Below are 12,738 nucleotides of genomic sequence, written 5' to 3' on the forward strand. Positions count from 1 at the left end.
TATCAAATAAATATTTATTTGGTTATTTACCAAAATAAATATTTGGTTATTTACCAAAATATCATGTTATTTATTGCTACTCACCTTTTGGAAAACATTCTATATATCACCAAGTAGTACTGCCTTTTGGAATAACTTCAGTGTAAGTATTAAGTAATAAAACAAAGATTTGCAAGAAGTCACTCATATTATATATGAGTTGTAGTTGTCATGTAGTTGTGGGAAGAAAGCTCTCTTAATACTAAAATACTACCTTGCTAAGGACATTGGAAAGCCAGGGATGATTTAACAGAGATTTAACAGAGAATATCTACCAGAAAGCCATTTCCATGATCCAAGGGTTTCCAGTCTTTTTGTTACCTTGATCATAGAACTGATCTTAAAAGTGACCCAGTAGAGAAGAAGTAAATTATAATTATAAGGATATGGAGGGAATGTCATTTTCTAAATGGATGAGTGTTTGTGGCATGATGCCAAGATAAACGGAGTGATCACCATCAAATCACAATTTCGCACAGATACAAAAGGATATTTGGTTCAGAACCTAACAACTAGGAAAACGATCTAGGAAGATGAACAGATCTTTTAGGCAGGAGAGAAAGGAACAGTTTCTAAATTCAACTTAGAGAGCTAGTGGCCACAATAACTTCTATCAGCATTTGATTCAATAACCTTAGCCCTGACTAGAGATTGCACATTTGGAAAACAATTACAGTTTTGGAGAAAGTTGCTGCTGGTTCAATTTTGCTGATGAAACAATCTGTTCCTGTTATGGTGCCCTGTTACCTCGATGAAATAGAGATTGCAAGCTATACAACTGGGAAACCAACAAAGTCAAGCTGTCCTGGCTGTTCTGGTTTAGCCCTTGAACGGTCAGCTTAGCTATAAACTGCAACATGTTTAACACAGGGGGAGGCCCATATTGCTACCCCCAAAATGTGGAATGCTTATTACTTTTTCCAGATTTAATTAAACATATGATTGTTCTATGCAATATGAAGAAAGTGTGGACAGTAAATCAGAGGATGACTAAAATAAAACCATGGTGATCTTTGATGTAAAACCAGAGTTTGTGTAACAGAGTGGGACCTGGCAGTAACTCCTGTCGTTTTTCAACTTTTTGAAGAGTAAGTCCTAACATTTCACTCCTTCCTACTGTACTTCAAATAGATGACCAAGATGATGAAGAAATTATTAATAGTAAATTCTAGTTTGTACTTTCCCCTGAAGCTATTGGACATAATTGTTTTCATATCATGAGCTTATAAACAGGAACCTAGTATTTTATGATTGTAACCAATCAGACTTTGAAAAGCAGGAAGTTTTTTATTGTAAGTTAGAAAAAATATTCTTTTCAGGATTGTTTTTGGACATGTATATGGTAAAAGTACAACTTAAAGTGTTTAAAATAAATGTTAAGTATTTGGCACAATATTTTGAGGAGCTTAGTTAAACGTAAAGGACTTCCGTGACTTTTCACATTAAAATGTCAAATTCTTTTCAAGTGAGGCTTTGGGGAAAATGATTTTGATCATACTGGCTTTGCTTATAATTCCATTCATTCAATGTACTTTATTCTTTGCCTTTTAAAATAACTAATTTTGATTCTGAGAAAATTAAGAATTCCAGTGTGATAAACGCAATTTTTCTTTTATGCAAAAATGAAGTCTTAGTAATTTTCAACTTAGTTTTGTATTCCAGGTATGAGGTTGCCTTAAAAAATCTTTTGAAACTTGTTTAAAAAATAAATAAATAAAAATAAAATACTACCTTGTTAAATAGCACTTGAAGTAATTTTCTAAGTTTTTTATATGATTATACTTATATAAAGTATACTTTATATACTTATTTTCTCCTTTGATGTTCACAATAATGCTACAAGAATGCAGGGCACATTTCTTGATTTTACCAATGTAGAAACAGACTCTAAGGGGGATGGAGTTAAGACTAAGCTAAAATTTCATGACACTCCCCAGCTGATGTGATTTTCACTGTTCTTGCACTATACTCTATTATGTGGGATTTTATTCCTTCAGTAGTGGATTTAGATACAGTTTTTAAAACCTTAATTAAATTTTAAGAAAGAACAAAAGAACTCTGGTAAATAAGTTTTTGTCATGAAGACTGTCAATTTAGTGTTGCTGGAATTCATCATGTGAAGCAAATTTATAATAAAACTATATTATTTCAGATTAAATAAAAGAGTAATTTGAATTAGTAAAAATATTAAAACTGTGAGATTGCAATGGGAAATACTTTTTGAAATACCAAAGCACTCAAAGGTTTTTGAAAGAGTTGTTTTTGTAAGAAGCTTTAAACTTTTCCTCCCTGCAAAACTTCTTAGGAAGACCTTTCTTCATAGTACAAATCTAAACCTTAGTTTAGTTTCTGCTCAAATGATCATAAATTGAGAATTATTGACAACTAAACCAATGAGATTGCATAGCATTTTCTTTCTCACTTCAAATTACTGAAACAGCTAATTCAATCAATTCAGTCTACAATTAGCTATACAAAATAAGGTTTTAGTTACCATTTACTGAGCACTTATCATGCCCAGGCATTGTACTATGCAATTTATGTTATTGAGTGTAATTTAATTAAATGACATGCTATGTTGTTCAAATGGTTTTATGTCAAAGAGCTTTTCTTTAACTCTAAAACACTGTATTATCCTGGCAAACATTTAATACTATAAACTCTATAGGATGCCTAACTTGTGTTGTTACAGCAGAATGTATGCATATGTACATTGTTAGAAATTTAGCCCCAGTGTTCTAGATGAAGAATGGAGGTGACACCCCGTCTCTGAATACAATTTTCAGTGTAACAAAGCGGTCAGGAACATGTGTTTTAGAATTAAACAGAGCTGGGGTCAAATCATAGCTCTACCAATTACTAGCTGTGTGGCCATGGGCAACTTATTAAACCTCTGTGGGTCTCAACGTTGCATGTGTCAAATGTGGATAATAATCTATATGATTTAAAGAGGTAACGTATACATAGCATTAGCACAGAGAAAGCATTCAATCGATGATAGGTGTTCATGTTAAAGGGTAAATGCAATATAACAGCAGAATAATATAAAAGTATTCTGCTACATCTTATGTCCCTTCTGCTATAAAGTATTCTGCTACATCTTATGTCCCTTCCTCTCTTCCCTTAATACTTCCCCATGGTGGCAAGACTCCTCAATTAGAGCTAATTAGGTATAGTAACTCTCCACTTGTCTGGTGGTCAAGCATTCTGGCAACTTAATGTTGTACATAGCTGCAGGTGCAGAACATCTAAAACCGTGCCACGCAGCCTCAGCATTAAAACCATACACTTGCTCCAGAGAAAAGTCATTTAGACTCTCAATCACATCCTATTTTCTCTTCTTAGCACATATTTCTTAACAACTTGGTTATCTGTGTTGCCAGAAAGTTAGGAAGGAGAGTGATGGCCTGGCACAATGACAAGGCTAAGAGGTAGGCTGAAAAAACAAAAATCAGAGGCAGAATTGCGTTTTTCCCAGAATAATGAATGTTCATTAACATGCCTTTGCATAATCAAAAAAGATTTTAGGTTATACCCAATATCCTCACTTTAAGAAGGTGTAAAATATGTAGGTTTAAAAAAAAAATAAAACTACTGATTCCCATTAAATAAATGGTTTAGAAAAGTTTGGGTTCAAAAAGCTTTACTTGTCTAGAAAAGTGAGGAGTCATCCTACTTTTTAAAATAGAGGTTAGAGAAAGCCAGGTTAGCTGTAAAGAGAACTCATGGCAATATTCCTAAAACTGAGTTCACAGCAGACAACATACTGAGACATGGATCAGCTTTGACATAATCTTGATAATATTAATTAACTAAATTTCAATGTGTAATTTTTTTTTTTAAACAGCATAAATGAGTCTAGTAAGCTCTTTTCAAGTAGAGTCTACCTACAGTCAGAGCACTCAGAGATAGGGGTTGGAGGTCACAAACACATTTTCCCTCATCAGAATTATCAAGACACTCCAGTCTTGAAAAGCAGGCTGCAACACCATGTTACAAAGAGAGTACCATAGAATATTATTTAAACAAGCATTAAAAGACAGGATTTAATTTCCATTACTGCTATTAAGATGTCTACTCAAAAAAAAAAAAAAAAAAAAAAAAAAAGACGTCTACTCTTGATCCCTTACACTCTTGATGGTTCTATGCTATAATTATTTCCCACCTGTAAAATGGACATAAAGTGTCTTATACTTCTAAAAGACTTTTCTTTAGGTAACTTTCTATTTATAGTATAATTGGTTTTCTTGGCCCTAAAACAAGGAACAATATAGACAAATTCAGTATTACTACAAATTCTTGTTTAAGACAAGGTACACAAAATATTTAGAAACTTTTCCTGTTTCCAGAATTTAAAAAGAGGCACATATAAATTTCTTACTAAATTGAACCTACTATTCTATAGGCTTGCTTGTTTGATATATAGGTTTATGCTTCATAGTTATTCTTACAGTAAAAAACAATAAAAATTACAAGAAAACATAAATATAAAAGCAAGATGGTACACACACAAAATAAAACTAGCATGCAAGGCAATTATTCAGAATACACTTTGAATTGCAAATGAAATAGAATAGCTAACAATGATCAGTTCTCTATGAGGAAAATTATCAGATAATTTTTACTCTGAACATAACCTATCCAATCCCATTAAGTTTTTACAGACATATAATAAACTGCACATACATAAAGTATAAAATTTCATAAGTCTTGAAATATGTATATACCCATAACTATCACCAAAATCAAGATAATGGACATATCACCCCCCAAAGTTTCCTTATACTCCTTGGTAATTCCTCCCTCCTAACCTTCTGCCTCCTTCCTACCCTATCAGCAGGCAACCACTAATGGGTTTGTTGTCAAAATAGATTAGTTTGCATTTCTAAAACTTTATGTACATAGAATCATACAGCATGTTCTCTTTTATGTCTGGCTTCTCTGACTCAGCATAATTTTTCAAGATTCATCCATGTCGTACAGGAAATTAATTTTTGTAAAAAATTATCTAGAAAAAATATACCCCCTCCTGAAAAATTTCTATGATTTCATAATTTGCTATATCAAGACTTATTAAGTTGGATTTCATTGGAGATACCAAAAGAAACTCTAAAAAATAAAACTCTAAGAAATAAAAGGAAACAATAAAACCCCCCCACAAATCCCAATTGTTCACTTGTTCATATACAGTCAGCCCTGGGAATCCACAGGTTCTGTATTCATGGATTCAACCAACTGCTGATTGAAGATATACAGAAAAAAAATGTATGTAGGTTACATGCAAATACTACACCATTTTATACAAAGGACTTGAGCAACCACAGATTTTGGTGTCCATTTGGGTGTGTGTGTGTGTGTGTGTGTGTGTGTGTGTGTGTGTATGTCTGTCCTAGAACCAATCCTTTGCAAATACCACAGGATGACTATAATTTGCTTTTGTGGATGGCCTAGATAGGTATCTAATCTGGTCTACAGCACTTGACTGGGTATTCTAATTTACTGACATCCACAATAATGTTCAGCATCTTTGGTTGTCTCAGTTTATGCCAAGAGTATAATTCTTTCCTTTCTAGGTCTTAACTGAATGAAAGAAAAATCTATATCTATTATCTTGTTGATCTATCAAAATAATTCTGTGTTTATTTCAGGTAATTTTTAAAGGTAAATTCTTTTTTGTTTTTAATATTCCTAAATCATGCCTTTCAATAGAAATTTGGAGTCAAGATAATAGGAAGCACCCCTAGTACCCAGATTATGGTCTCTTATTTATTCCACATTCAAAGAAACAAGAGGCCCTCAAGGAATGGATAATTCCAGGTCTGGGGCAGGAAAAGTATCAATATAATGTGAGTCCCAGATCATCTTCTTGTGCCAAAAGCAAGGAAGGTTTTGAAAAGTAACAGTGTCACGTTAAAAGAACACACAGAAGCCACCTTGAAATGGTCACCACTATTAACGATTTGAGCATTAAAAAGAATTATAATAAAAACATCAGGTCAAATGAAATATAAACAAAGAGAATGTTGGAAAAATTAATATCACCATTTGAAGGGCCTATTAAAGTAACTCCTTATTTTAATAATTGGTAAAGAAAGACTGGAATGTCTTTCCAATAGGAACTGTATTTCATAGTAACAAATAGCCCCAATTGATGAAGGAAGGGATAGCTCCACTTTACAGAATAATGCCACCTAATAATGTTAAAGGAATCCAAAAATCATCATTCTACAACCACTAAAACAATTGTTGATTTAGGCAAGGATTCTCAGATGATATGATAAACTACTTATATAGTACCAAAACATTACAACATCGATATCTCTCAGGTTGCAAAGGGAAAAACATAACTGTACAATGGAAGGGCAAGAGTATGGTTATCCTAATTCCATGTTTAAACTTAGCATCATTACACCAGGCCATCCAGACGTTATTTGTGTCCTGATATGGAGAAATATGAAGTACATAATATTTCCATGATGTAGATTCTAGCCAAAATATTTAACTGGAACCTAGCCTTTAAAACTTACTTCTAGTTTACAGGAAATATAAAGAAGAGAGGAACAAGTCAAACACCACCATGAAGAAGCAACAAGTCCAAAAGATGTGACATTCTGCAAAAAAAATGGCACCATCTCTTCAGCAAGTCAGTGTCATGTGGGGAAGTAGGAGCCAGATTAAAAGAGACCAGGTGCAATTTGTAGTCCTGTACTAGACCTTAGCTTGAACAAACCAGTTGAAATTCCAAGGACATTTTGATGGCAATTGGGGAAATTTAAATTTAAATATGGTGTGACTACCAGATAAAATGAAAATGTATTGTCATGAAAACATGTAGAGTCATTAACTAAGCAAACACATTAGAATATACCAAATACAAGTCTGGTTAAAAAAATACCAAAATGCAAACAAAAATTAAATTCAAAGAAAAAATATTAAAAACAGCAAGGAAAAAGCAGAAAAATAACATACAAGGGAATCCCCATAAGGTTATAGCTGATTTCTCAGCAGAAACTCTACAGGTCAGAAGGGAGGGGCAGGATACACTTAAAGTGATGAAAAGGAAAAACCTACAACCAAGATTACTTTACCCAGCAAGGATCTCATTCAGATTCAACAGAGAAATCAAAAGCTTTACAGACAAACAAAAGCTATGAGAATTCAGCACCACCAAAACAGCTTTACAACAAATGCTAAAGGAACTTCTCTAAGTGAGAAACACAAGAGAAGAAAAAGACCAAAAAAACAAACCCAAATCAATTAAGAAAATGGTAATAGGAACATACATATCGATAATCACCTTGAATGTAAATGGATTAAATGCTCCAACCAAGACACAGACTGGCTGAATGGATACAAAAACAAGACCCTTATATATGCTGTCTACAAGAAATCCACTTCAGACCTAGGGACACATACAGACTGAAAGTGAGGGGATGGAAAAAGATATTCCATGCAAATGGAAATCACAAGAAAGCTGGAGTAGCAATACCCATATCAGATAAAATAGAGTTTAAAATAAAGACTGTTACAAGAGATAGGAAGGACACTACATAATGATCAAGGGATCAATCCAAGAAGAAAACATAACAATTATAAATATATATGCACCCAACATAGGAACACCTCAATACATAAGGCAAATTCTAACAGCCATAAAAGGGGAAATCGACAGTAACACAGTAACCGTGGGGGACTTCAACACCCCACTTACACCAACAGACAGATCATCCAGACAGAAAATAAATAAGGAAACACAGGCTTTAAATGACACAACAGACCAGATAGACTTAATTGATATTTTTAGGCCATTCCACCCATAAGCGGAAGAATACACTTTCTTCTCAAGTGCACATGGAATGTTCTTCAGACTACATCTCATGTTGGGTCATAAATCAAGCCTTGGAAAATTTAAGAAAACTGAAATCATATCGAACCACAATGCTATGAGATTAGAAATCAATTACAAGAAAAAACCTGTAAAAAACACAAATACATGGAGGCTAAAGAGTGTGCTGCTAAATAACCTAGAGATCACTGAAGAAATCAAAGAAGAAATTAAAAAACACCTAGAAACAAATGACAACAAAAACACGACGATCCAAAGCCTATGGGATGCAGCAAAAGCAGTTCTAAGAGGGAAGTTTATAGCAATTCAAGTTCACCTCAAGAAACAAGAAAAATCTCAAATAAACAATCTAACCTTACACCTAAAGCAACTAGAAAAAGAAGAACAAAGAAAACCCAAAATTAGTAGAAGGAAAGAAATCATAAAGATCAGAGCAGAAATAAATGAAAGAGAAATGAAGAAAACAATAGCAAAGATCAATAAAACTAAAAGTTGGTTCTTTGAGAAGATATACAAAACTGATAAACTTTTAGCCAGACTCATCAAGAAAAAAAGGGAGAGGACTCAAATCAATAAAATGAGAAACAAAAAAGGAGAGATTACAGCTGACACTGCAGAAATACAAAGGATCATAAGAGACTACCACAAGCAACTATATGCCAATAAAATGGACTACCTGAAGTCATGGACAAATTCTTGGAAAGGTACAACTTTCCAAGACTGAACCAGGAAGAATTAGAAAATATAAACAGACCAATCACAGGTAATGAAATTGAAACTGTAATTAAAATCTTCCAACAAACAAAAGTCCAGGACCAGATGGCTTCACAGGCAAATGCTATCAAACATTTAGAGAATAGTTAATTCCTATCCTTCTCAAACTGTTCCAAAAAACTGTGGAGGGAGGAACACTCCCAAACTCATTCTACGAGGCTACCATCACCCCGATACCAAAACCAGATAAATATCACACACACACAAATTACAGACCAATATCACTGATGAACATAAATGCAAAAATCTGCAACAAAATACCAGCAAACAGAATCCAACAGCACATTAAAAGGATCATACACCATGATCAAGTGGAATTTATCCCAGGGATGCAAGGATTCTTCAATGTATGCAAATCAATCAATGTGATACACCATATTAACAAATTGAAAAATAAAAACCATATGATCATCTCGATAGATGCAGAAAAAGCTTTTGACAAAATTCAACACCCGTTTGTGATAAAAACTCTCCAGAAAGTGGGCATAGAGGGAAACTACCTCAGGATAATAAAGGCCACATATGACAAACTCACAGCCAACATCATTCTCAATGGTGAAAAACTGAAAGCATTTCCTCTAAGATAAGAAACAAGACAAGAATGTCCACTCTCACCACTATGATTCAACATAGTATTGGAAGTCTTAGCCTCGGCAATCAGAGAAGAAAAAGAAATAAAAGGAATACAAATTGGAAAAGAAGAAGTAAAACTGTCACTGTTGCTGATGACATGATGTTATAAATAGAAAATCCTAAAGATGCCACCAGAAAACTACTAGAACTAATCAATGAATTTGGTAAGGTTGCAGGATACAAAATTAATGCACAGAAATCTCTTGCATTCCTATGAACTAACAACAAAAGTTCAGAAAGAGAAATTAAGGAAACAATCCCATTTACCATTGCAACAAAAAGAATAAAATACCTAGGAATAAACCTACCTAAGGAGGCAAAAGACCTGTATTCAGAAAACTATAAAACACTGATGAAAGAAATCAAAGATGACATAAACAGATGGAGTGATATACCATGTTCCTGGATTGGAAGAATCAATATTGTGAAAATGACTATACTACCTAAAGCAATCTACAGGTTCAATGCAATCTCTATTAAATTACCAATGGCATTTTTTACAGAACTAGAACAAGAAATTTTAATTTGTATGGAAATACAAAAGACCGCAATAGCCAAAGCAATCTTGAGAAAGAAAAATGGAGCTGGAGGAATCAGGCTCCCTGACTTCAGACTATACTACAGAGCTACAGTAACCAAGACAGTATGGTACTGACACAAAAAGAGAAATACAGATCAATAGAACAGGATAGAAAGCCCAGAGATAAACCCACGCACATACGGTCACCTTATCTTTGACAAAGGAGGCAAGAATATACAATGGAAAAAAGACAGCCTCTTCAATAAGCAGTGCTGGAAAAACTGGACAGCTACATGTAAAAGAATGAAACTAGAATGCTCCCTAACTTCATACCCAAAAGTAAACTCAAAATGGATTAAAGACCTAAAGGGTAGGATAGGGAGGGTGGGAGGGAGATGCAAGAGGGAGGAGATAAGGGGATATATGTATATGTATATGTATAGCTGATTCACTTTGTTATAAAGCAGAAACTAACACATCCCTGTAAAGCAATTATACTCCAATAAAGATGTTAAAAATAAAATAAAATAAAATAAATAAATGTAAGGCCAGTCACTATAAAACTCATAGAGGAAAACATAGGCAGAACACTCCATGACATAAATCATAGCAAGATCCTTTTTGACCCACCTGCTAGAGAAATGGAAATAAAAACAAAAATAAACAAATGGGACCAATTAAACTTAAAAGCTTTTGCACAGCAAAGGAAACCATAAACAAGATGAAAAGACAACCCTCAGAATGGGAGAAAATATTTGCAAAAGAATCAACAGACAAAGGATTAATCTCCAAAATATACAAACAGCTCATGCAGCTCAATAGCAAAAGAACAAACGACCCAATCCAAAAATGGGCGGAAGTCTTAAATAGACATTTCTCCAAAGAAGATATACAGATGTCCAACAAACACATGAAAAGATGCTCAACATCACTAATCATTAGAGAAATGCAAATCAAAACCACAATGAGGTATCACCTCACACCAGTCAGAATGGCCATCACCAAAAAATCTACAAACAATAACTGCTGGAGAGGGTGTGGAGAAAAGAGAACCCTCTTGCACTGTTAGTGGGAATGTAAATTGATACAGCCACTATGGAGAACAGTATGGAGGTTCCTTAAAAAACTAAAACTAGAACTACCATATGACCCAGCAATCCCACTACTGGGCATATACCCTGAGAAAACCATAATTCAAAAAGAGTCATGTACCCCAATGTTCACTGCAGCACTATTTACAATAGCCAGGACATGGAAGCAACCTAAATGAATGGATAAAGAAGATGTGGCACATATATACAATGGAATATTACTCAGCCATTAAAAGGAATGAAATTGAATTATTTGTAGTGAGGTGGATGGACCTAGAGTCTGTCATACAGAGTGAAGTAAGTCATAAAGAGAAAAACAAATACCGTATTGCTAACACATATATATGGAATCTAAAAGTGGTACTGATGAACCTAGTGGCAGGGCAGGAATAAAGACACTGACAGAGAAAACGGACTTGAGGACACAGGGGGAGAAGGGGAAGCTGGGACAAAGTGAGAGAGTGGCATGACATATATACACTACCAAATGTAAAATGGATGGCTAGTGGGAAGCTGCTGCATAGCACAGGGAGATCAACTCGATGCTTTGTGATGACCTAGAGGGATGGGATAGGGAGGGTGGGAGAGAAGGCTTAAGAGGGAGGGGATATGGGGATGTACATATACATATAGCTGATTCACTTTGTTGTACACCATAGACCAACACAACATTGTAAAGCAATTATACTCCAATAAAGATGGGGGGAAAAAAAAACCAAAATGCATATGTACATGTGCCTAGAAAAATGTCTGGAATGACATACACTAATGTGTTAAGAGTGGTGATTAATGAGTTGTAGGAATGTGTTTTCATTTTCTTATTTTTGTTTTTCTGCATTTTGTAACTTTCTACAATGCACACATCCTGTTTTTATAATAATAGAAATTAAATAAATAATAGGAAGGTTTTAATAAGTTACCTTCCAGCCTTTGGAGGCAACATGTTATAGCTGAAAATATTCTCGACAAAGACTCAGGACATCCGATTTCTAAATTTGGCTTTGTCACTGCCATTGGGCAAATTACCCAATGATTCTTCATCCATTAAACTGGAATACCTCACAAATAAGAATAAATAAAATATTAAGTGTGAAACATTGTATAAACTATAAAGTGTGACTATGATATTAGTATTATATTATTGTACAGACTGCAGGACTAAGAGTCAGTCAGCCACTCTAATTCAGACTCCTTCTAGACTTCCAAATTACACTACTGAAATATCTTTATCTCAGCACTTCCAGATAGATTGTGGGCTTAGGGTTGCATCACAGACTCTGCTCCCCCTGCCCCCACATCAAAGCTTCCTAGATGACATAACCTTGGTGTATCACAACAATGCCAAAGGGAACTTCTGATGTAGAGAGCCAGCTATTTGCTACCATAGGGACAGCACACTGTTTTAATTTTCCAGTAACGTTCTCATAACGAATTCCCTTTTGTCAGGACATCTACTGCTTATAAGTTCTATGGTTGCTGCTGCTTCTGAATGCTAGTTTCTTTGCTTCTCATTCTGATTTTCCTCCTTTTGTCTTCTACTTCTCTTTAAGAAATTTGGCTTTCATAACCATCACCAATGAGACTGTGTTTCGGTTTTCGTATCAGCAGCAAACAGAGCAATCCCATTATGTGAGATTTAATCTTTGCATATTCCAAGTTTTATTAGTGACCAGTGTTTAAAGCTTGAACCTTTAATTCCCAAGAGAGCTTGTTGCTTCTGTGAACACCAAGGTTTCCAGAAGGTAGGCCTCCAGATAAATGAAGTATTACTGTACATGTTTTTAACATGGTAACTGGTCAAAAGATAATCATGCATCACAGAGTACCTTTCCTAT

The 12,738-nt window shown here is 34.4% G+C and overlaps 1 protein-coding gene across 1 annotated transcript in view; it reads right to left on the reverse strand.

Moving 5' to 3' along the window:
* DBT (dihydrolipoamide branched chain transacylase E2) overlaps positions 1-12,738 on the reverse strand; it is a 44,011-nt gene that overhangs the window by 18,011 nt on the left and 13,262 nt on the right. The window lies entirely within an intron of this gene.

This window comes from Balaenoptera ricei, chromosome 1 (genome assembly GCF_028023285.1).
Source record: "Balaenoptera ricei isolate mBalRic1 chromosome 1, mBalRic1.hap2, whole genome shotgun sequence".
NCBI lineage: Eukaryota > Metazoa > Chordata > Mammalia > Artiodactyla > Balaenopteridae > Balaenoptera > Balaenoptera ricei.